This window comes from Monodelphis domestica, chromosome 4 (genome assembly GCF_027887165.1).
Source record: "Monodelphis domestica isolate mMonDom1 chromosome 4, mMonDom1.pri, whole genome shotgun sequence".
NCBI lineage: Eukaryota > Metazoa > Chordata > Mammalia > Didelphimorphia > Didelphidae > Monodelphis > Monodelphis domestica.
Window position 1 is genome coordinate 45,995,989 of NC_077230.1, and position 27,039 is coordinate 46,023,027.

Here is a 27,039-nt window from a genome sequence, read left to right on the forward strand (position 1 = left end):
TATATATACAAAGGGATAGGAGGTGAAGGTAGAGGTAGAGCAAGAATCACTAACACCTGAGGGAATCAGGAAGCATTCTTTAAAGAGGTGATATGGGATAAGCCTAGAAGAGACAAAGCTTCCAAGTTTGAAGGTGAAGAAGGAAAGCATTCCAAATCCAGAAGACAGCCCATGCAAAAGCACAGAGAGAGAACTATCTATCCTCTAGAGGGAAAAAGTGAGTGAAGGGAAATCAAGAATAAACAATCTGAAAAGAGAGGCTGGATATGAAAGATAAAGGGATTTACACGTACCATACACAAGAAGTGGGGTTGAGAAATGCCAATTATATGGAGGCTGGACAGGAGAGCAGAGACTAGATGTAGGGAAATAAAGTAGGAGGCTACTGAAACACTCCAAACTCATAGGTAAAAGACCTCAAGTACAGTGGTTGTGTCAGTAGGAAGACTGGGAAAGGCTAGAAACAGGTGAGGGGTTGAATTAGACAAGACCTGAAAACTTACTAGGATTGGAGATAAGAATGGAATTGAGGATGTCTCCTCTGTTTGAAACCTGGTGGACTAGAAGAATGCCCAAACCAAAAAATTTACTAAGATTAAGGTGTATGACTCAAATATAGGGAAGAAAATACTATCTTATCCCCATGAAAAAAAATTAAAAACTCTGGGGCACTAGAATTTGACTGAGTAGGTAAATATGAAATATGTTAATGTATCTATCTAAAGTTTGTTTTATTTGTGGAGAAAGCAAAAAATGCTAGGTGGCTCAGTGGATAGAGAGTCAGAGCTGGAGATGTAGGTCCTGGATTCAAATCTATTTCAGAGACTTCCTCAATATGTGATCCTGGGAAAGTCATTTAAACCCTAGTCATTACCACTTTTCTGCCTTGTAATTCATACTTATCAATTCTATAACAAAAAGTAAAGATTTTTAATAAAAAATTTTATAAAGGAAACTATATGTACATAGTCAATTAGGCATAAGTTAAACAAAAAAGGCTATATGAAAGAGCACATTTACTTGACTTTTAAACCTTCTGTTTAAATATAGGAGCTCTTAACATGGGGTTGATGATCCTTTTTGGGGGGTGAGAGGGAAGAATAATAGCTTTTAAGTAAGGTATTAAAACTTTTTTAAAAATAGTTTTTGACAAGCTATTAAAGTTTAATATTTTAAATTTTAAAAGCTTAAAAAAATGTAAGCTTAAAAAAGCTTAAAAAGTTATATTGGGCATATATTTGCTCTGGAGTCAGAGGATTTGGAATTCAAATCCTTTCTGTGTCATTTGTGCTATGTGACTTTAGGCAACCCAACTTCCCTGCACCTCAATTTCTACTCTATAAAATGAAAGAGTATTACTAGATTGCCCCTTGAGGCTCTTTTGCAATTCTAAATCTAGAATATGGTCCCATCACAGACAAATTCAACATAAGAATGTGAACGAGTATAACACTATATAATTTACGTTATATATTTAAATAAACATTATTCTGAGACTGAGATTGAATACCATAGGCTTTACCATATGGCAAAAAGAGGTCCATGATTTTAAAAACATCTTTTACAAATAATTATCCAGTCTCTATGTGATTACCTCAAATAACAAAGCAAAATAACCTAACTGCAACTCATTCTACTTTTCAATTTGCTTACCCATAACTTACACCCACTGGTGCTGGTACTAATGTGGTGGTAAAAACAGAGTATTTAATATAATTTTTACATAATTAATAATAATTTTATATGTAATTCCACAATTATTTAAAAACAGAATAATACAAAAGAGACTAAAACATCCCTACCATTTGGCCTAGATAACCTATCTGAAAGTATATATATAAGTAGGTCAAAGTAAAAAAAAAAAGCCACATATTATACCAAATATTCATAGTAGCACTTTTGGCAGTAGTTTAAAAATGGAAACAAAGCAAGTGCACATTGAATGGGGAAATTTAAACAAACAAGGGTACACGAATATAATGGAAAATTATGGTGTCATAAAAAATGATGAACAAGTAATTAAGACAACTAAGGGAAGAAGCATATGAGCCTGGGAGCAGAGCCAAGGTGGTAGAGAAGATACATAGACTCACCTGTTCCCTACCAAATTACCCTCCAAACAGACATAATACCTCAACATGAATTCTGGAACAGCACAACCCACGAATAGAGGATGAGATGAGGCAAAATGATTTTTCAACCCAAAACAACTTAGAAGGCCATCATGAAAGATCCATTGCACTGAGGAATAAGTGAAGCACAAAGCAGCACACCAAGGCCCCACAGCCATAAAAGGCTTCCAGAGCTCTCAACCACAGACAGTAAGGGGGAGCTGGAGAATTGCTCAGAAGGAATGATTATAGGGGTCCCTTGGCTGGGTCTGGGAGCAAGTATCTTGTTGCCCTGCTCATACACATGTCAAGAATACAGTCTTGGGTTGTGGTCCCAGAGTGAGGAAGAACACTAGCACACACTAGTGCTTGAGGTCACAGGGGAGCAGAAGGCCCTGGTCACAATTCCAAGGCAGAAAAGAGTGCTTGTGTTTGCTCACAGACCATCATTCAGGCTGAGAGAGTACTACTAAACACTTTTCCTCAGATCATACCACCTTGGAAGAAATGAAAATTTATAGATCCTCAGAACTAGCTCTGAAGGCAGTTAAACAAAAGAACCTGAAGCTTGGAACACTGCTCCCTTCAATATAGTTACTATAAAAATAAAAATGATAATGGTGAGCTACACAAAATATAGATAGAAAAGCTGTTCAAAACTTTTCGGATACTTTTGATAGAGGTAATCAAAAGTATCTTCAGTGATGAAGTGAAGCTCAAATGTGAACTTCCCTTCAGGGCCAGGCACAAGGACTCTAAAGAGACTCTTATTATAAAAATAAAATATTTACTGAAACATATAAGGATAGAGAAGGATTTCTAATTCTAAGGGATTCTAAATCCACCCAAATAAACTCCCTGGTTCCACAAGGAACCACTTCTCCTTTGATTCACAGGCTACACTAATCCTCTCTGATCTGACTAACCCAAATTTGTACTATCTAAATAAAAACTACCTCTATTATCCTTATAAATCTTAACTTTGCCTTCAAATTATAAAATATCAAAGGCTAGCTTATTGAGCCTCAACAAGAATCAAGTTAGGACTCTGAGCCTTAACAGACTCAGAGTCCAAACCAAAGACTAGGTTTTTCTTTGGTCTTCTCAGAGTTAAATCAATTTTACACATTAGATTAATAAGATCTTACTTCAGAGGAAGATTTAATTATGTTCCAATGAGGTTAACATAACACTGAGATATCTTTATAACAGAAAATCTTTATGGTTTTTTGATACTCTTAAAAGGATGTTTATCCCTACCAAAGCATGTACATGGTTTATAAATATATTGCACTTAGTCTGTAGTGTAATTTGTACATAACATATACATAGAAGAGGAAAGTGTGTAAAATATTGTAAAATTTTGTACATATCTATAAATAATTGTAAACACATACAAACAATTGTACATAGGTATGAATTTGTACAGACCTGTATATTTCTGTATAGGTGAGGATAGTTAAATGTTGTAAGAGTTAAATTTCTTAGGATAGTAGATGTATTTTCAGTTTTCTGTAGTCAGTTTTCTGTCTTCCTGTATTAGAAAAGGTTTTGTTTTGAATTGTTCAAATTTTTTTTATAAGATGAAGTTTGCATGAGTTTTGCATAGCTATTGGGTACATAGATGTTTTTGGAAAAGCATAAACTACATTTTTTTGTAACTATTTTTTTTCAAAGTTTGCTGATTTTTTAATCTCATCCTCAAGTTTTGCTGCTAACCACCACATACCCCAATTTCCCCTCTTTTCTATCAGCCTCATCCCCCTTCTCTTAACCCCTTTCTCATCTATTTTTCTGTAGTGCAATTTTCTATACCCAATTGATTATGTTTGTTCTTCCCTCTTTGAGTACATATGGGAATAAGGTTCCTTCTTCCGTTTCCCCTCCACTGCAAAAGCTCTTTCATGTGAGATCATTTATCCCGTTCAATTTTTCCCTTCCCTTCTTCCAATGCTTCATCTTTGTCATCCCTTAATTTTATTTTTTTAGATATGCCATCATATTCTGTAAGATTTAGTATCCAACACTCCAAAAATGCTATTTTATAAAGTTTATTAATGATCACTTGAAGTAGAAGAAATAAAAAGGAAATAGAAGTTTAAAAAAAACCTAATTATCTAACAAAATAAAGACCATGTGACTAAGCTCCTGACTGGCACTCACCCAACTGCCACAGCTACATTTTCAGGAAATGAGCTAAAGGCCAGGCTACACAAAATTTATATTCTCCCTATGTCAGCACATAATGTGAGGAGAGTGGGGTGCTGGGAATAGTGGTTTTAGGGTACAGAAATTCTAATTGCAGAATTCAAGTCATACCTTTACCCTGTATAGATACTACTTCTACATACCAGAGTACATACATACCAGGGTAAAGATATGACTTTAATTGTAAATTTAATAATGATAAAGTTCTTATTATTTTTATTGATGAAATTGATTGCAAGTATTCAAATGGTATGTAATCTGGGGGTGACCACCAAATGCCTTCTGCTTAAATATACTTTGATTATATTTAAGGCAGACAGAGCAAGCTGAGCAAATCTTGTTGGCAACAGTGCTGATTCCTGGTGCTATCCAATTTCTTTTCATGATATTGATTACTGCTTGTGTCCCAAAATGACCCTTTGTGTGAATTGTTGGCAGATGTTAAGAGTAAAATGATTTTGGAAGGATTGGTGCTATCCAGATCCCATTCTCTTTCCTGGCTCCAAGATTTTGCTTCCACTTCTGAATCTACATCATTATATGCTTTTTCTAGGTCTATTGTCTATAACAGAGAGATTCATAATGCAAGCAGGAGCATTCTGAGTTGCATAATGTCCAGCCATATCTGCTTGACAATTGCCTCTTGCAACTAGGTCTTGTCCTAAAAAATGCCCTTTGCAGTGAATCACTGCAACTCCTTTGGTAACTGGAGAGCTGACAACAATTCCTGAATTATATCAGCATGAACTATTATTTTCCCACTAGATGTTATGAATCCTCTCTGCTTCCAAAGGGAACCCATAGCATGGCATATTCTAAACACATACTTGGAATCTGTAAAAATATTTGCACACTTGTTCTTTGCAAGCTCACATGCATTTTATAAAGCTATTAATTCAGCACCCTGAGCACTTAGGTTCCTGGGTAGTGAAGCAAACCATAAAGTTTCAAATTCACTCACTACCACAGCCCCCATGAATCGTATTCATCTCTCATGTATAATGACCCATCGGTGAATAGAATCAGTTCAGAGTTGTCAAGTGGTCTGTCTGACAGATTTTGTCTAGGTCCGTATGCCATTTGCACTACAGTTTCACAATCATGCAATGGCTCTCCCTGTGTGGGTAAATCAGGCAAGAGTTAATAGCTGAATTTAAAACATGGCATTGTAATACTCTTTTGAGTGTTACATTTTCATTCCCCAAAATTACAACTTCATATCTAGCTAGGTGTTGGGCTGAAAATGCCTGTTTCCTATATTTTATCAAAAAGTGCTTCAACTTTGTGAAAAGAATAAACTGTCAGTGGGCAGCCTAATTCTAAATCTGCAGATTTTGTCACTAGCAATGCAATTGCTGCTACCCCTCTTAAGCATGGAGTTATTCCTGCAGCTATGGGAACAAGTTTTCCAGGTTAATATGCAATAGGACAATGGTGGCCTTAAGGTCTGCATCAATACCCCTGAAGCTACTCCCTTTTGCTCATGGACAACGAGCACAAATGGCTTTGAGTAATCTAGAATACCAAGAGCAGGAGCAGATAATATTGCTTCCTTTAATTTTGCAATTGCTTGCAAATGCGCTGGTCTTAACTTTAGTGGCCCCATCTCTGCATCTTTTGTTAAAGTAATCAGTGGCTTCATGAGTTCACCATAATTTGCTATCCATTGTCTACAAAACCCTATGGTTCCCAAGATGGCTCTGAGTTGCCTTTTGGCTTTAGGGGGCACTCAGCTTCTGTATGTCTGCTACCCTCTTTTGGGAAACTCTTCTGGACCCCTCAGACAGCACAAACCCAAGATACTCAACACAAGGAAGATATCACTATAGTTTAGCTTTTGATATCTTGTGTCCCCTCTTTACAATTCACATAAAAGATATTTGCTATCCCCCTGACACACTTTTGCAGATGGAGAAGCTAGAAATAGATCATCTACAAAATGTATCAGCTTGCCGTCCTTAAAATGTATATATAATGTACAGGTATTACAGGTGCTAAAATAGTAGGATCAAGAAAACTTAGCATTTGTTTCTATCTTTCCCTCTCCATTTCCCCATTTATTTCTGCTTTATTAATTTGCCAGGGTTCAAAATGCTCACTATTACTCTCATTAATTGCTACTACACTGTCAGCACTTCCTATATCATTTCCTATATCTTCCATTCCATTATTCTCAGTTTTTAGACTTTTAACTGCACAGTCCCTTGCACACCTTCATAATAAACTTACACCCTTCTGTACATTAAGTTTTGGGGAGTTTGCACCAGCTACTTGGGAATACTTTGGACGAGCACCTGATTTTATATACTCTTGCATGGCATTCAATTCTGGGGCTTGCTGTGAACTGTGGCAGCATCCAGTATTACAGCGATTTGGGAAGTTTGGTTTCCCATACTGGAATGTATTGCCATACCCACTTCTATATCTGTTATTAAACCCAAAGCTATTCTGCCTGAATCCATTATAATTATTGAATCGATTATCTCAGTTTCCCTTGTAGTTTTGTCCTGCAAATTGTCCTCTAAATCTACACTCCATCATCATGTAGCTGAATCTACTGCAAAGATAGCATCTGGGCATTTGTCTATTCTGCCTAGGATTGTAATTGTTCTTTGGTGGTCTATAGCTTCTCAATGCAGCTACTGCTTTGTCTTGTTCTTCATTTGCCTTTAGTTTCAATTTTAGTTCTTTTATTATTTCCCTAGTCAAGTTATCAATAATGTTATTCTTTTCCTCAGAATGCCTATCTTTGTCATCTTGGTAAATGTATGCTGCCACTCTCTTATGTTCATCCAGACCCATGTCAAACCAGTTTGGGCAGCTGCTATGGAAAAAATTCCTGACCACGGGGCAAGCATTTTTCACAAATTGCCCACAGATATGACTGATACTGTCTTCTGTAAGCAAATGTAGCTCAATCCATTTTCTCCACATTCAATAACACAGTCTAAAAAACTTGATGGGGTCTCTCCTACTTCTTGTTTCACTCAAACTTAGACCAAGTCCTCAGGCACCTGGAATTTATTTTCATGGTCTCTATGATAGCCTCTCTAGCTGTGCAAAGTTCCCTTTAAGCAGCTATCAAATTCAGCTCCCAATCCAGGTCCTGGGTTGGCCAATTGGGAAGTATGGGATTTTTGTTAGTTTCTTCAATAACCTACTGTTTCTCTCTTTTAGACAAAAGTTCATCCATCAAAATGTCAAATTCCAAGTACAAAGGATCAAAGAGTTTGATAAATCTCATTAGTTCTTCATCATACTTAGGAATGCTCTTTTTTGTGGATTCCAAATAAGTCTGAATCTTTGGTGGGATTTTACATGCAAGATGCCCAGTTCTGGTGAAACAATGAGTACCTCTCTGAGAGGGAACATATGTGTGTTGTGTGCTCTCTAGTGCCTCTGTCCCTTGTTACATCTGGTTTTGCTGCACCCTCTAATTTATCTGCCTCTTGTTCTCTAGTACTATGCATTGTCTGCTGTGCCATCACCAATTCCTCATACTGATCTTCCATTTTGTCTAGTTGAGCTTCTAGATATTTCACTTTTAGTTTAGTTCATTGTTCTCTATGGCATTCTTAGTATTCTTCTTCCAGTGTTTGAAAATAGCTGCCAGAGTTTTTCCCATCATGTAGAAATAGGCCAGGATCAAAATTATCAAGGGAGTGTAGGAGATAATTTGTTGCACTGTCAGGGACAGTAATCGGCTTCAAGAACCCATAATCTATTCTGTTGTGTATGTACTCAGGCATATCATTTATTATTTTAAAATTTTTTTTAACATTACAGGCATATCATTTAAAAAGAAGGTTGGTATAAAATACAATTACCAAATAATTTGTCACATCTTTCCTGTATGTTTTCACCTTGCATGCTCGCAAGTAATTTTAAATATGTTCTTTTTGAGTTTTTTGTTTGTTGAAATTCTCTTTTATTTGAATTATATCCCTAGTGAAGGTTAGCACAGATAAGGAAAAGCATAGGAATAGGATAAGTTTAAGATAAGATTTATTTGTTACTTTTTTTTAATAGAATAGGATAATGCGTATGGAAATAATATGGGGAATTATATATTTAGTTGTGATCAAATGACAGGGATGCTTTTAGCATCCCTGTCCATCTGATCAAAGGGAAGATTATAAGAATGAGATTAAAAAATATATATTTGATAAGATGTTTGATAAGTTAAGGAATCTGGAATGTTGTCTCAATAACTGCAGAGAGGCTTATGCAAGGAATCCTGTGGAAGGTTTTCGAATGAAAGAAGTAGGGAGAGGTGCAGAGAAATGAAGTAGCAGTTAACCCTGGATGAAGAAAGACTCTCAGTCATTTTTGGCCTCACTATTTTTAATAACTTGGAGACAACTTTAAGATATAGATATCTGGATTAATATAAGGATTTAGTTATTTATAGTTAGATAGTTTTGGAGTTTTTAGTCAGAATAAAAAGGAATAGAATACCTTGAGTAAATTCCCAAGATCAGAAGAATTTCATCTTGTGACAAAAGAGGAGTGGTGGTTATTTAGTTCCCTTAGTGTTAAGGCATCCTTATTGTATTAAAGCTTATAGTAAACCTTTATAATATAAATAAAATAGATATTTTTAATACAAGACTCTCCCAAGTTAGTTTGTGTGCTGAGCCAGTGAAGGAAAGGTAAAACTTGAGCTTTCCTTTAAGGAGGAGAACTGGGATACTTTGTAGACATCAGTCAAAGTACTCAGTGTAGTTTCCTACCTTATTATAACAATGGAGAGAATGAAAGGAGAGAGAAATGGATGAACAGGGAGAAATAGGATAGAGATTAAAACATAGTAATGGTGAAAAATATTTTTACAAGTCTCTGTAATAAAGGACTTCTCAAATACATAGAGAAATGAGTTGAATGTCAAAGAATACAAGTCATTCCCCAAGTGATAAATGGTCAAAGGATATGAGCAGGCACTTCTCAGACAGTTATTAAAACTCTTTATAGTCATATAAAAAAGGTTCTAAACCACTATTAATTATAGAAATGCAAATTAAAATAACTATGCAATACCACCCCACACCTATTAGATTAGCTATCATAACAGAAAAGGAAAATGACAAAACTTAGAGGGGATGTGGGAAAACTGAGATACTAGTGCACAATTGGGGTATTGTGAACTGATTGAATCATTCTGGAGAGCAATTTGTACCAAAGAACTATAAAACAGTACATACGCTTTGACCCAGTGACACCATTGCTAGGTTTGTATCCCAAAAGAATTAAAAAAACAAAAAGTAAAAGGATCTCTATGTACAAAAATATCTAAAGCAGCTCTTTTTTTTTTGGGGGGGGGGGACAAAGAATCAAAAGTGAAGGGATACTCATCAATTGGGCAACGGCTGAGTAAATTATAGTATATGATTGTAATGTAATACTATCTATTGTGCTATAAGAAATGGGGAGCAAGAGCTGAGAAAAACCAAGAAAGACCTATATGAACTGAAGCAGAGTAAAGTATGCAGAACCAGGAGAACATTGTACATAGTGACAGGAATACTATACAATGAACAACTGTGAATAACTTGTTTATTCTCAGTAATACAAAGGACTCATGTTTCCAGAGAAAAAACTGGTGGAATCCAAATGCAGATAAAAGCAAACTTTTTTCACTTTCATACTTAATTTTTTTTTTGTTCAAGTTTCCTTCCACCAAAGGATTAATATGGAAAAATATTTTACCTGGTAGCACATGTAAAATCTGTATCAGATTGCTTAACATCTAAGCAGAGAGAGGAGGGGAAGAATTCAAGACTCAAAATTCTTTTAAAAATATTGGAACCTGTTTTAACACGTAATTGGGTGAAAATTTAACTTAAAAAAAAGTATAAGAACGTGAAGCGGAGTAAAGTAAGCAGAAATAGGAAAACTATATATACAATGACTATAACAATGTAAACAAAAAAAGAGAAATACCAAACATTATAATGACTAATATTGGACTCAGAGAAAGAGAAATGCTCCTTCCTCTCTCTTTAAGTTAGATGAAGCTGATTAATTTATATATCAAAAGATGATTCCTGGGTTGGTAGATTTTCCTTAAACTGTATTGTTGTGTTTTTCCTTCCTTGGTACAAAGGAAGGATCAGTGGGGAAAGGGAGTTAGGAATGGGGTACATTCAAAAATAACTGATGGAAAAACAAAATTAGGGCAGCCACATCTTCCCATCTTACCCATTGGTAGAGCATGGGACCCTTCTGACCCCACACTGTCTGTGTTCTTTGATTTTTATCTTTTCCCCTTGCCCTTATCTACAGGTGAGGCCCTTCTAATTTCAACCTTTGTATTTCTTCTTCTTATTATTTTCCCCAACCTTACCTGCTGAACTCTGGTCTTAGTCCTACCCCCTTCCCCCCACCGGGGCACTAACATGCCTCCATATTAATATAGCCTAAGTCTGAATTGGCATTTTTCCAGTTGTGCCATTGTAATTCCTAATGAGTCACACAACTGCCACACCAAACTACTTATCCACAGAAATTGACTCAGGCTTTCACATTAAGTACTGTCTTAACTATTTATGTCTCCTGTTCTACTCATCTAAACTTTTCAAACTATAAAACCTTACGTTCAAAGCTATTGAATTTCTTCTGGTTAGACACAAAAATTTTAAGCCACAATAAATTCCAATATCATTCTTTTGAAGCTAGTTTAAAAAAACTGACAAGTCACAAATAAGCCTCAGTTTTCTAGATAGCAAAAAACAAAACAATGTAATATAATGTATTAATGAAAAAGACACAATCTAAGGACAAGATTCACTAAAAAAACAAATGAATGAAAAAAGCACTTATTAAGTGCTTTCTATGTGTAATATTGCATTTGGAAAACAGTGCAGTTCATTCAATGATCCCATTAAAATAAGAATGAGTGTATAAATTACAATAAATGAAAACAATGGAATATTATTGTGCTATAAAAATAGAACACTCTTATCTCTTGACTCTAAGGCATTACTGGTTCTCTTCAATTCCGATTCTCTCCTTCCTCACTTTTACCTCCAAGTTTCCTTCAAGTCTCAGCTAAAATGTTATCTTCCATAAGAAGCTTATTCTATTCCTTCTTAATCTTAGTGTCTTCCTTGGGAGATGGTCTCCACTTTATCCTTTATATCTTTACCATGCATAGTTATTTACATGTTGTCACCTCATTAGACCGTAAGCTTTTTAAAATTTCATTTTTATTTTTATGAAAAACACACTTCCCTATTGGTCCTTATTGTAAGAGCACACTCATACAAAACTAAGACCCCAAAATAAAATTGTAAATACAATGTGAAAGATAGTATGCTTTGATTCACACCCATCTGATTCCAACAGTTCTTTCTCTGGAGTGTGGATAGCATTCCCCCTCATAAGTCTTTCAGAATTGTCCCAGATCACTGTATTACTTAGAATTGCCAAGTTTTCACACTTGATCATTCTACAATATTATTGCTACTGTGCACAGTGTTTTCCTGGTTCTGCATATTTCACTCTGTATCAGTTCACGTAGGTCTTTCCAACTTTTTCTGAAATTATCCTGTTTACTTTTCTTATAGTGACTGAAAGCTTCTTGAAAGCAATGACTACCTTTTGCCTTTCTTTGTATCCCCAGTTCTTAACACAATCCTTGGCACATAGAAGGTGCTTGATAAATGTTTGACAACACAGGTGGTGTCTTTTTTGTGTCACTAAAGCCTAGTCCTTATTTACAGAAAGTGCTTAGTAAATATGGAACTGAATTCTATCCTCCCACTTGAAGTAAAAAGGAAAAAAAAGTAAAAGAATAAAATCTGGAGCATCAAGTACCTAAAATGTCCCTTAACTCTTTTAATCAAATTTCAAACACATTTCTTTGGAGCTTCACTGGATTTATGGTCAGTTCCAAAGAGACAGCACAAAAATTTCAGAGCTCAAAGGGATCTTAGAATCTACTCCAAACTCCTCAATTTATAGTTGAGGAAACAGTCTTCAGAAAAGAAAAATGCTTTAAATTAAGGTTACAAATGATCATAAGTACTAGAGCTAGGGATCAAGTCCTGGTCTTATGACTCCAAATCCTGAGTTCTTGTTACACTGTGTAGGAAAGGATTTCTAGCAGGGCATAGCAATGCAGGCTGGCAGCCTGGGATGGTAAGATCAAAATTCCACAGACCTTGGCTGGATCAGGGTTCTAAGGCAGTTAGAAACTCTTTTCTCTCAAGCTAGTCGGACTGGAAGGTGTGCCTAATGGTCTCCCTGAAGAACCTATTGAGGAGCTGCCAAGGACTTTGGATTATCAAAAAAAGGTTGAATGAGTATTCCCCTTCACACTGTGAATGGTGAGAACCGTTTCCCTTTTTGGACCTTGTGAGGACTACATCTTGATTCTGCTATCTGACCCAATCATCTGGAGTTTGTGAGAATCTGGCCCTGTGGACATTACTAATCCCCTGTAGTTTAGTTTTAGTTAAATTAATATTTATTTGGGTTTAATACTTGGGTAGGTTGATAGAAGTAGTACTTCCCTAAATTCCCTTTATCCTTTTAATTAAATATACTTCTGTTATTTATTTTATTAGTGTTATCTTTTGTTACCTGTTACCCTTCCCTGAAACCTTTCCTATAACAGGTTTTAATATAACAGTTTTTACTATAACAACTGCTATCACACTGCAGTGAGGTGGCTTAGCAGACTGAGAGTCAGGCCCAGAGACAGGAGGACCTGGATTAAAATATGACTTCAGACACTTCCTAGCTATGTGATCCTGGGCAACTCACTTAACTCCAGTTGCCTAGTCCTTACCACTCTTCTGCCTTGGAACCAATACTCAATAGTCATTCATTCTAAGATAGAAGGTAAGGATTTTTTTTAAGTTGGTTTACTGCAAATTAAATAAAATTCAGAACTATCACAACTTAGGGAAAAAGGTAAATATATGCTCCTACTTATTCTGGACTTAACTAAAACTTATTAGGAAACTAGTTTTTAAAATAATCACTTTCCTTTTCCACAAAGCAACTTTATAAAAAAAATCCACCAGTGCCCTCTACTGGCCTACAGATGTATAGGCATATATTTACATACATTATCTACATATACACCTAACAAGTCCAGACCAAAACTATTTCTGTTTGGTTTATTAATAACTCAATATGTAAATGTTTTATTTACAATATAGACATATTATTACAAGATGCAACACATATATTCCTTAGTAGACAGGCATTACTCTTGAACAAAAAAAAAATCATCATTCAGACACCAAAACAGGTATGTGCTAGAAAGCACCTCATCCTGTGTAATCATTGCTCATATTTTAATATATGCAAGGATCACAATTCCAACTATTCTAGCATGATGTTTAGGAGACTCTGGTATTCTAAGATTTGTCAAACATCTACAGTGAGATTCCTGTTAATGGATGATAATTTTTCTTCTTTGCATAAAGTCTCAGAACAATTCAGGGTCTTCTCAATGACATCCATGTTTACTTGAATGAGATTGACCTAAAAATCTACACTGGAAAAATTAAATAGATTAAAAAATGCCTAGGGGTGTTCTTTGACTGCAGATCATGGAATATCACAATTTCTGAAGAACTGAAATATCAGGTTTTCTACTATCCAAACGGCAAATGAAAGACATATGGGCAAGTAGAAGCAGACAGTGGTATATGATCAACCATGGTTATATGTGAGAAGGGGCATAAAAAATATCACTGACTTTTATGACTAGAAAAGGAGGTGGGCTGGTGATACAGTAAGTATGAGAAATAACAAACAGGACAAAGACTTTTTAGAAAAGAATGGAGAGAGTTCAGTTTTGTGAAGGGCATGAAAAAGCATGGCGTAGAATAGTTAGGTTGCAAACTGCACTGAGGAAAACAATAATTGCACACATGAGATCAAAGATCTACAGAATTCAGTCCAAGTATTTATTATCTACAAGGTATCACATGAGATACTAGGAATATGACAAAAACAAAATAATTCCTGGTGGTGGGCGGAGTCAAGATGGCGGCTTAGCAAGCAGCAAAAGTTCAGACCTCGTGGAGGACCCTTCCTTAACCGATACAGACTGAATGCTCTTAGGGCACTGAAATTCAAGATGAACAACAGAACAGAAGCGGGGAACCCTCCTTCTGGACTCAAATCAAAAGATACGCCCCCCAAAAGCCAGAATCCGAGAATACTCGGGGCTAAGGGGAAGGCAGAGGGAAGGTCCCAGGACCCCTCCCCCACAACGCAGAGGGCTGAGCCCCCAGCAGCAGCGGGAACCTCTGAGCGGGCAAAGGTGCTGGTTTGGAGGGTCTACCTTGTGAGCAGCGGGGCACCGGGCATGGAGTATCTAGCTTGGACAGCGAGGAGGAAGCCAGGGAGAGACTAGGCCATGGCTGGGTCCCTCCATCGGGCTCCAGTCTCACTGTTGCCTCGGGGCACATCCAGACCAATCCAATTGAACCTAATCCCATCAGAACTCCTCAGAGTTTAGGGAGGCGGGCAAAGGCAAAGGCACTTGTGGACAGCGGAGAAGCAGCTGGAGAGAACTGGAGAGACCCTGGGCAGCCCAGCCTTCCAGGAGTCTTCACAGCCGCAGAGCTTCATACCACATACGGCCCAACCCAGTGGAACTCAATCCAATCAAAAGCCTCCAGAGGACAGGGAAGCTAATATTCCTCCCCTAGAGACTGTACCAAGAGATCTGACAAAGCTCAAAGAGGGGAGACTGACAGCCCCAAAACCAAAACAAAATGAGAGGAACAAGAGCAAGGACAAATATGGGGAGCAAAGGGGTAAACTCGAGCAAACAACAGAAAAAGAAGAAAGAAATTACAATAGACAGCTTCTGCACAGGTAATGAGCAAAGAGCAAACGAAACAGAGGGGGAGGGATGAGCAAAGGAAAAACCAGAAATCCCAGCGAATTGGATACAGGCTTTGGAAGAACTCAAACAGGAAGACAGGAAATACTCAACTTTTATGTGCTTTGAAAGTGACTCAAAGAGGGAAAAACAATCCAATCCATTGGGGGCAGAGAATAGATTTGCACCCTATAGGGGAGTAGAAGGGTAACAAACAGACTGGTGGGCAGGGAAGCAGTACAAGAGAGGGAGGGAGCTGGGGTGTTAATTTTAGAAAGACTACAGGGAAAATAAGGGGGGGGGAGATAAATAGGAGGGGGGTAGAAAGGGAAGTAAAATACGGGTGGGAACAAGTGGGACTGTTCAAAAGCAAACATTGGTGTAGAAGGAAATAGTGAAAGAAGAAAAGGCAGGTAAAGGAGCAGAAATCAAAATGCTGGGAAATACATAGCAAGTAATCATAACTCTGAATGTGAATGGAATGAACTAAGCCATAAAATGCAAGCGAATAGCAGAGTGGATTAGAGTCCAAAATCCTACCATATGCTGTCTACAAGAAACACATATGAGAAAGGTAGATACACATAGGGTGAAAGTAAGAGGGTGGAGCCAAATCTATTGGGCATCAATTGACAAAAAGAAGGCAGGAGTTGCAATCATGATATCTGACAAAGCCAAAGTAAAAATAAATCTAGTTAAAAGAGATAGGGAAGGTAATTACATCCTGATAAAAGGCAGTATAGACAGTGAGGAAATATCTGTACTCAACATGTATGCACCAAATGGCATAGCATCCAAATTTCTAAAGAAGAAACTAGAGGAACTCAAGGATGAAATAGATAGAAAAACTATACTAATGGGAGACCTGAACCTTCCTCTATCCGCACTAGATAAATCAAACCAAAAAATAAATAAGAAAGAGGTAAGAGAAGTGAATGAAATCTTAGAAAAATTAGAGTTAGTAGACATGTGGAGAAAAATAAATAGGGACAAAAAGGAATATACCTCCTTTTCTGCAGCACATGGTACATTCACAAAAATTGATCATGTATTAGGGCATAAAAACATTGCAAACAAGTGCAAAAGAGCAGAAATAATAAATGCAACTTTCTCAGAATACAATGCAATGAAAATAATAATTAGTAAGGGAACATGGAGAGGTAAATAGAAAATTAATTGGAAATTAAACAATACAATTCTCCAAAACCAGTTAGTTAAAGAACAAATCATAGAAACAATAACTTCATTGAAGAAAATGACAATGATGAGACATCCTTTCAAAACCTATGGGATGCAGCCAAAGTAGTACTCAGGGGCAAATTTATATCCTTGAGTTAATATATTAACAAATTAAGAAGGGCAGAGGTCAATGAATTGGGCATGCAAATTAAAAAATTAGAAAGTGAACAAATTAAAAATCCTCATATGAAGACTGAATTAGAGACCCTAAAACTCAAAGTAGAAATAAAATTGAAAGTCAAAGAACTATTGATTTAATAAATAACACTAGAAGCTGGTACTTTGAAAAAACCAATAAAATAGACAAAGTACTAGTCAGTCTAATTAAAAAAAGGAAAGAAATAAACCAAATTGACAGTATCCAAGATGAAAAAAGGAGACCTCACCTCTAATGAGGAGGAAATTAAGGCAATCATTAAAAACTACTATGCCCAATTATATGGCAACAAATATGGCAATCTAAGTGATATGGATGAATACTTACAAAAATATAAATTGCCTAGACTAAAAGAGGAAGAAATAAATTACCTTAACAACCTCATATCAGAAAAAGAAATTGAACAAGCCATCAAAGAACTCCCTAAGAAAAAATCCCCAGGTCCAGATGGATTCACAAATGAATTCTATCAAACATTCAAAGAACAACTAATCCCAAATATTAAACAAACTATTTGACAGAATAAGCCAAGAAGGAGTTCTACCAATTTCATTCTACAACACAAACATGGTACTGATCCCAAAGCCAGGCAGGTCAAAAACAGAGAAAGAAAACTAGAGACCAATATCCCTAATGAATATAGACGCAAAAATCTCAAATAGGATACTAGCAAAAAGACTCCAGCAAGTCATCACAAGAGTCATCCACTATGACCAGGCAGGATTCATACCAGGAATGCAAGGAGGGTTCAATATTAGGAAAACCATCCACATAATTGACCATATTAACAAGCAAACTGACAAAAATCACATGATTATCTCAATAGATGCAGAAAAAGCCTTTGATAAAATACAACACCCATTCCTTTTGAAAACACTAGAAAGTATAGGAATAGAATGGCCTTTCCTAAAAACAATAAACAGTATATATCTAAAACCATCAGCAAACATCATCTGCAATGAGGATAAACTAGAAGCCTTTCCAATAAGATCAAGAGTAAAACAAGGATGACCATTATCACCTCTATTATTTAACATTGTACTAGAAACACTAGCAGTAGCAATTAGAGAAGAAAAAGAAATTGAAGGTACTAAAATTGGCAATGAGGAGACCAAGCTATCACTCTTTGCAGATGATATGATGGTTTACTTAAGAAATCCTAGAGAATCAACCAAAAAGTTACTCAAAATAATCAACAACTTTAGCAAAGTTGCAGGATACAAAATAAATCCGCATAAGTCATCAGCATTTCTATATATCTCTAACCCATTTCAGCGGCAAGAATTAGAAAGCGAAATACCATTTAAAATCACCCTAGACAATATAAAATACTTAGGAATCTATCTGCCGAGACAAACACAGGAACTATATGAACCCAACTACAAAACACTTTCCACACAGCTAAAACTAGATGTAAAACAATTGGAAAAACATTGATTGCTCATGGGTGGGACGAGCTAACATAATAAAAATGACAATCCTACCCAAATTAATTTACTTATTTAGTGCCATACCCATTGAACTACCAAAAAACTTCTTTACTGAATTAGAAAAAACCATAACTAAGTTCATTTGGAAGAACAAAAGATCAAGGATATCCAGGGAAATCATGAAAAAAAAAATGCAAAGGAAGGAGGACTTGCAGTCCCAGATCTCAAACTATACTATAAAGCAGTGGTTATCAAAACAATTTGGTACTGGCTAAGAGACAGAAAGGAGGATCAGTGGAATAGACTTGGCGTAAATGATCTCAGCAAGACAGTTTATGACAAACCCAAAGACCCCAGCTTTTGGGACAAAAATCCATTATTTGATAAAAACTGCTGGGAAAATTGGAAGACAGTGTGGGAGAGATTAGGTTTGGATCAACACCTCATACCCTACACCAAGATAAATTCAGAATGGGTAAATGACTTGAACATAAAGAAGGAAACTATAAGTAAATTAGGTGAACACAGAATAGCATACATGTCAGACCTTTGGGAAGGGAAAGATTTTAAAACCAAGCAAGACTTAGAAAGAGTCACAAAATGTAAAGTCAGACCTTTGGGAAGGGAAAGATTTTAAAACCAAGCAAGACTTAGAAAGAGTCACAAAATGTAAATAAATAATTTTGACTACATACAAAAAATTAAAATTAAAAAGTTTTTGTACAAACAAAACCAATGTAACTAAAATCAGAAGGGTAGCAACAAATTGGGAAACAATCTTCATAAAAACCTCTGACAAAGGTTTAATTACTCAAATTTACAAAGAGCTAAATCAGTTGTACAAAAAATCAAGCCATTCTCCAATTGATAAATGGGCAAGGGACATGAACAGGCAGTTCTCAGCGAAAGAAATCAAAACTATTAATAAGCACATGAAAAAGTGTTCTAAATCTCTTATAATCAGAGAGATGCAAATCAAAACAACTCTGAGGTATCACCTCACACCTAGCAGATTGGCTAACATAACAGCTATGGAAAGTAATGAATGCTGGAGGGGATGTGGCAAAGTAGGGATATTAATTCATTGCTGGTGGAATTGTGAATTGATCCAACCATTCTGGAGGGCAATTTGGAACTATGCCCAAAGGGCGATAAAAGACTATCTGCCCTTTGATCCAGCCATAGCACTGCTGGGTTTGTACCCCAAAGAGATAATAAGGAAAAAGACTTGTACAAGAATATTCATAGCTGCACTCTTTGTGGTGGCCAAAAATTGGAAAATGAGGGGATGCCCTTCAATTGGGGAATGGCTGAACAAATTGTGGTATATGTTGGTGATGGAATACTATTGTGCTAAAAGGAATAATAAAGTGGAGGAATTCCATGGAGACTGGAACAACCTCCAGGAAGTGATGCAGAGTGAAAGGAGCAGAGCCAGGAAATCATTATACACAGAGACTGATACACTGTGGTACAATCGAAGGTAATGGACTTCTCCATCAGGGACAATGCAATGTCCCTGAACAATCTGCAGGGATCTAAAAAACACTATTCACAAGCAGAAGATAAACTGTGGGAGTAAAAACACCGATGAAAAGCAACTGCTTGACTACAGGGGTGGAGGGAATATGACTGAGGAGAGACTCTAAATGAACACTCTAATGCAAATACCAACAACATGGAAATGGGTTTGAATCAAGAACACATGTGATACCCGGTGGAATCGCACGTGCACTATTGGGGAGAGGGGGGGGGGAAAGGAGGAAAAAAAGAAAATGATCTTTGTTTCCAATGAATAATGTTTGGAAATGACCAAACAAAAAATTAAAATAAATAAATAAATAATAATTCCTGGTGAAAATAATGTCAGTGAATACAAAATAAATATGAAGTAAAAACAAAGCCCTCATAAAGGTAACACTTGAGTTAAGAATTTAAGGAAACAGGGATTTCTAGAGGATGGGGACAGGAAGGAGAGCATCCCAGGTTATCTTGGACAGTCTTTGTTAGGGCAGAGAAATGGGAGAGGTACCTAAGTGAATATGAAGCAAGCTAGGCTTATTTTATGTGAAGTATTACTTCAAAGGTCAGATCAGAAGGGGGACTCTAAGCCATATCAGATCCCGAGCTTCAGCAACCCAAAGTAAAATGGGAGCTTTTATTTTTAATGGACTCAGAATTTATTAGTCAAGTGATTGCAGTAATTATCAAAACTCTCTGGTACTGGCTAAGAAAAAGAAAGCTAGATCAGTAGAAAAAACAAACATACAACAAATAGTAGTAAAAGATTAGAGTAAATCTGTATTTGACAAAAGTATAGAATCAGGTTATTACAATAAGAAATCACTATCTGGTAAACCCACTGGGACAACTAGAAAGTAATTTGGCAGAAATTAGGTCTAGACCAGCATTGGTGAACCTTTTAGAGATCACATGCCCAAACTGCCCCTTCAAGCTGCCTATGAACCCCCCACATTACCCCAAAAAGTGGAGAGAGGAAGTGCTTGTATTGGGCAGATGGGAAGAAAGGTGGGACATATAAACATTGTTCCCAGGCCCAGTGCAGAGGGGAATGGAGCAGCCTCTTCCAGCATGCCAGGGCATGCATGCCATGTCTTTGCCAACACAGGGCTAGACCAATATCTTACACCATTCACTAAGACAAGATGAAAATGGATATGTGATCTGGACATAAAAAGATATATCATATGTAAATCAGAACAACAGGGAACATACAACCTCTCAGATTTATGGATAGGAGAGAAATTTATGAATAACAAGAAATGGAAAGTATTGTGAGATGTAAAATGAGTAATTTTGAGCACATTAAATTAAAAAGGTCTTATAAATAGGCAGTTTTCACACAATGAAATAAAAACTATCGATATAAGCACATGAAAAAGTGTTCTAAATTCCTCCTGATTAGAGAAATGCAAATTGAAACAATTCTGAGGTACCACTTCATACCTAGCCAACTCACCAATATGGCAGCAAAGGAAAGTGATAAATGTTGGACACTAATGCATTGTTGGTAGAGTTGTGAATTGGTATAACCATTCTGGAGGGCAATTTGGAACTATGCACAAAGGGCTTTAAAAGAATGCCTGCCCTTTGATCCAGCCATAGCACTGCTGGGTTTGAACCCCAAAAAGATAATAGGGAAAAATACTTGTACAAGAATATTCATAGCTGTACTCTCTGTGGTGGCAAAAAATTGGAAAATAGGGGATGCTCTTCAATTGGGGAATGGCTGAACAAATTGTGGTATATGTTGGTGATGGAATTACTATTGTGCTAAAAGGAATGATAACATGGAGGAATTCCATGTGAACTGGAATGGCCTCTAGGAATTGATGCAGCAAAAGGAGCAGAACCAGGAGAACACTGTACACAGAGACTGATAACCTGTGGCATAATCTAACTTAATGGACTTTTCTACTAGCAGGATGACCCAGGACAAATCAGAGTAACTTGTGAGGAAGAATGCTGTCCACATCCATAGAAAGAACTGTGGAAACAGAAATGCATTAGAAAAATATGTGATGGATCAGGCAATGTGATAGGGCTATGATTGGGGTTTCGATGTTAAAGGATTGTGCTACTGCAGATATGAATAACATGGAAATAGATTTTGAACAATGACACATGTATATAACCCAGTCAAACTGCTTGTTCGATTTGGGAGGGGGGAGTGGGAGATCATGAATCATGTAACCATGGAAAAATATTCTAAATAAAAAAAACAAAGGGAAAAAAGAAGGTAACAGAGAAAGTTTTTAAAATTTAAAAAGGCTTGTACAAACAAATAAAACAAATGTTGCCAAGATTAGAAGGAAAGCAGAAAATTGGGGGAAATTTTCATAGACAATTTCTTGGACAAAGGTCTTATATCTAAATATGGGAACTTTAAAAGAGTAAGTTTATGGGAATAAGAGTCATTCCCTCAAATAATAAGTGGGCAAAAGAGATGAACAGATAGTTTTCAAAGGGAGACATATATAGGTATATGAAGAAACATTCTAAATCACTGATTAAAAATGCAAACCAAAACAATTCTGAGGTATTATCTCACATCCATCAGATTGACAGAAATGACAGAAGGACAAAATGACAAATGTTGGAGGGGATGTGGAAACATGGGGACACTAATACACTGTTAGAAGCATGAACTGGTTCAATCATTTTAGGGAATAATTTGGAATTGTGCCCCACAGCTGTAAAACCATATAAACCTTTAAATCCAGCAATTCCATTGTTGAGTCTATTTCCCAAGTAGATCAGGGAAAAAGGAAAAGAACTAATGTTCCAAAATATTAATAGCAGGCTCTCTTTGTGGTGGCAAAGAACTGGAAATCAAGGGGATGTTCCTCAATTAGGGAATGGCTAAACAAACTGTGGTATATGACTGTGATGGAATACTAAAGCACTCTAAGAAATGGAGAGCAGATTATTTTTTTTAAACTTAGAAAGAAATACACCTTCTTTTCAGCAGCACATGGTACATTCACAAAGATTGACCATGTACTAGGGCATAAAAACATTGCTAACATGCAAAAGAGCAGAAATAATAAATGCAACCTTCTCAGATCACAATGCAATGAAAATAATAATTAGTAAGGGTACATGGAGACGCAAATCAAAAATTAATTGGAAATTAAACAATATGATTCTCCAGAATCAGTTAAAGAACAAATCATAGAAACAATAATTTCATTGAAGAAAATGACAATGATGAGACATCCTTTAAACTTGGAAAGATAATCAAGAGAAAAATAAGTAGAAAGAAGAGAACATCATATGCAGCTATAGATTTAATATTTGTAGAATAACTTGTGAATGTTCACCTCCAGAGAATGAACTGAAAAAGAGAAACATGAAAGCTATAATCTAAATATACATATGTTTGCCTAATGATGCCTTCTATGGTGTAGGGAAGATAGGGAGGGGGCTGAGATTTCTGGAAATAAATTCTATTAATTAAAAAGAAAGATTAGACAAATGTAAAAACAACGAGAATGAGTTCACTACAAATTTATGCTTTATAGTCAACTGGGTTCTCTGCTACTCTGGAACCCTTTCATTTTTCCCCATTGGCTCTCAGAAGTCTCTCAGAGCTAGTCTAGACAAATGGCTAGTCTAGACCTTTTCTCTTCTTAGAACTAACTCTATACCACCTCCCTTCTCCTCCTTGGTAGAGGATCTCACCTACATTACTGAAAGAATAGTCATCTATGTCAAAGTCTTCTCCCCAATTCCATACCCTCACAACCCCTCTTCACTATCCCCATTCTCTCATTTATTTCAATTTCTGGTGAAGAGGCAATCCTTCTGGGCCAAGGCACTCAATTCCATGATCTTATTTTCTCCCATGTTCTGCTTATCTTCTAATCTAGGCAACATTTGTTTTATTTGTAGAAATCCTTTCAATTCTGTTTCTGCATCTGTCAAATCCAACATCTACTCAAGTTCAGATCCTCCTTATATTTCAGGTACTTGCAGTAGCCTCTTAAGCCTCACTGCTTTCATTTTCTCTCCTCCCCCAAACCACACAAATCCAAATCAGGTACTACAGATCTTAGCATATCATTACTCCTACTCAAAAACCTTTAATGGCTTCTTTTTACCTTCAAGAGGAAATACAAAATCTTCAACTTAGCACTATATCATGAAATTAATGGTGGTTGTTGTCCCTCATATTTGATGAGGAGTAAGATGACATCAGTATGTTGGGGTCAATGTACAATGTGTCAGACTGTGGCTGATCAGACCAATATGAGCTCAGAAGCTCTACCATAGATTGGGCACAAATAGCTCCTGTGAACATTTGAAATGGAATTTAATAGTCAATATTCAAATATACAAAAAAAACCCAAAAAATACAACTCTATAGGAATCCATGAACTAATGATATAGTTTGTTTTAAAGAGCATATTAAATTTGAAATGTTAGTAACAAAATTGTTCATTTTTCTGTCCCATTCTGAATTTTTCTTATTGTTTGGTCATAGACATTTCTTTTTCTTTCAACCCTTTCATTTTTCAAAAACTCACCCCTCCTACTTCACTCCCCCATTAGAGCTTTCTCTTACAATAAGGATCATCAAGCAACAGACAATTTAAGGTCCTTCATAACTGGACTCCTACCTAACCTTTCTAGAATTACCACATCATTCCCCATTACCTACTCTACATTCCAGTAAAACCAGACTGCTAGCAATTTCTCATACATTACTTTCTCTGTACCTTTTGCACAAGCAGGTTCCTATATTTGGAATAAGTCCCTTCTTACTTCCACCTGGAAGATTCTATCATCCTTCAAAGCATAGTTCAATTACCACCTCATGATCTCCCTAGTAATTAACACTCTCTCTTGAAATTACTTTGTATTTACATAATCTCTCTCCCCCATACCCAAATCCCAAAGGTAGGATACTTGAGAACAGGGTCTGCTTTATTTTTGTTTATGTGGCACCTAACAATGCCTTGCCCACGATAGTTGTGTAATCAAGTGATTAACTGAATTTTTTATTATTCAGTTTGGCACAATAACTTTAGGAAACTTAAAAAAGAACTTTTTTTAACGGAGAAAATAAAGAAGACTGACATGAAAAGGAGGTGGGCTAGTTATGAAGCAAAAGAAATATAATAGGTTGACAGATTCAATTTAGTTTCTTCTTACCCTCTATAGAAAAGTTACAGAAAGGCATAATTAAAAATTGCACATAAGAATGCAAGGATAGGTTTAAATCTGTTTGCTTGGAAGGAAACATAGAGATGAGAAGAACTAACTATCCAAAGAAATAGAATATTAACTTTTGAAGACACAGCAGCTCTCCAAAAGAAGCAAACACCAAGATCTAAAAATTGATATTTCCCCCAAATACTACATCTAGCAAGACAGAAAATTATAATAACTTGGCCTCAAATTTTTAAATGTGTTTTTTATATACTTAAATTTCTCAACAGGGCTGTGCCTTGTAACAAAAGAAAAAAAAAGTTCTGCAAAACAAAATACACCGAGAGAAGTTAACCTATTCAATGTTCCAAATATATAGCCCTGTATATCTGCAAAGAAAAGGAAGAGAGAAAGGTGCCCTTTCTGTCTATTTGTTAGGGTCAACTGAGTTTGGACATCACAGTTTTATAACTTTCATTTTGGAATGTTTTGTTATTCTTTCCATTTCCACTGTGGTCACTGGACCATTTTTTCTTTAGAAAACATCTGTGCACATTGGGTCTGGGGCCCCTTCCTCAAGTCTCTTCATTCTCTAATCTACACAGCACACAGCTGCAAAGTAATTTTCCTAAATCGCAGGTCTGATGTTACTCCCCTAATTAAAAAGCTCCAGTCCCTCCCTATGGCTAGTAGAATAAAAATGACAAACTCCTCCACTTGGAATTGGAGCTCTTCCAATCTGACTCTGGCCTGCTTTTCCAAATGTGTTACATGTGACTTCCTTTATGCACAGTCTAGTCTAAATGACCTACTGACTGTTCCTGCTACAGTAGGACCTTGCTTTACTTAAACTCAAATAATTTGAATTGAGGTAGATGTGACTGTCAGTTGAAAAAAGGGCAGAAAAATATGTAAAATAAAACATTTAATTACTAAATGAGCCATATTCCCAAGAGATATAAAGTTTCACAGTTTACCCAATCAAGTTCTTTCTCACTGCATTACTGATTCCTTGCATTGCAGAGTGCCAAACATTAGCTCCCTCATCAGACTTAGTCCAGAGTCCTCTCTTGTAAGTTGTGTCCACATCAGAGCAGTGTTTCTTTTTGTTCCATTAATACTATTTATTATTAATAGTCCCAAAGTACAAGAAGAGTGATGCTGGTAGCTCTGAAAAGCTGAAGAAAAATCGTAAAGTGCCTAGGCATGTTTGTATAAAAAATACTGTCTAAATAATGGAATTTGTTTAATATTATGCTCAATTTTTGACTTGGACAAAAGGTCTCACAACATATTGGTCTCATAAAAAAAGGTCTTCCTGTTCATACCATTCCATCTCCTGGTTTCATGCCTTTGCCTAAGCTTTCATCCCATCCATACCTTCCTCACTTTAGAATCCCTAGCTCCCTTTCAGCTTCACATGAGACCTTTCCTCAAATACCCCAAATCTTTATGCTAGTATCTCTCCTTCCAATGACATTACTTTACACATAGTTTGTATTTACTTACAAAAGAACATTTTATTATCCCTGATAGAATGCCCCCTTTGAAGGCAAAAATTGTTTCATTTTTGTTTCTGTAATCCCAAGGCCTAGGCACAGCACACACAAATGTTTGTTGACTGACTTCTTCACTAAAGTTCTAATCTCATACTCTCTAGTGGGGTCAAAATGTTCTCTGGGTTTTCAAAGAGTGTGTCAAGTCCTAACATGTCAAGTGTGGTGACTGATCCAGAGTTCCACTGTTACATTAATGAACTAAAGTTCTAAGAGGCTCTGGCAACGGACATTGGGCCCTCAAGTGAGTCTTTTCCTTTGGCTAAAGAACATACCGTGACCTGGGTTCATGAAACAAGACCATGGATCCTTCAAGTATTTTTATAACCATGAACCAAAATTCAAATTTATATAGAACTATAAATTTATGTCCAATTTTCTTCACAACTTTCATGAGGAAGATAGTAAAAGTCCTTTTTACGGTTAGTTTAAGGTTTTAAACTTAGCTAACTCTATATCTGGTGGGCATTTCAAACTTAATACGCCCCAAACATAATTTGATCTCTTTTCCTCAAATCATACCCATATATATGTAAATTACATAGATATACATATATGTTTACATAATATCCCCAATAAAATGTAACCACCTTAGATCTTTCACTTTTGTCTCTATCCTCAGTGAAAAGCTCAGTATCTGACACATATATATTTAATCAGGACTTAGCTGATTCCATGAAGGACCTCTATACCCCTATGGCATATGTAACTAGTATATGGTGGTAGTGTTTGGTTTCCACTGACACTTATCAATCCCATTCAGGGTTTTCTTGGCAAAGATAATGGAAAGGTTTACAATTGCTCATTTTGCAGA

The 27,039-nt window shown here is 36.3% G+C and overlaps 1 protein-coding gene across 2 annotated transcripts in view; it reads right to left on the reverse strand.

The window, feature by feature from the left end:
* APOO (apolipoprotein O) overlaps window positions 1-27,039 on the reverse strand; it is a 111,729-nt gene that overhangs the window by 83,756 nt on the left and 934 nt on the right. The window lies entirely within an intron of this gene.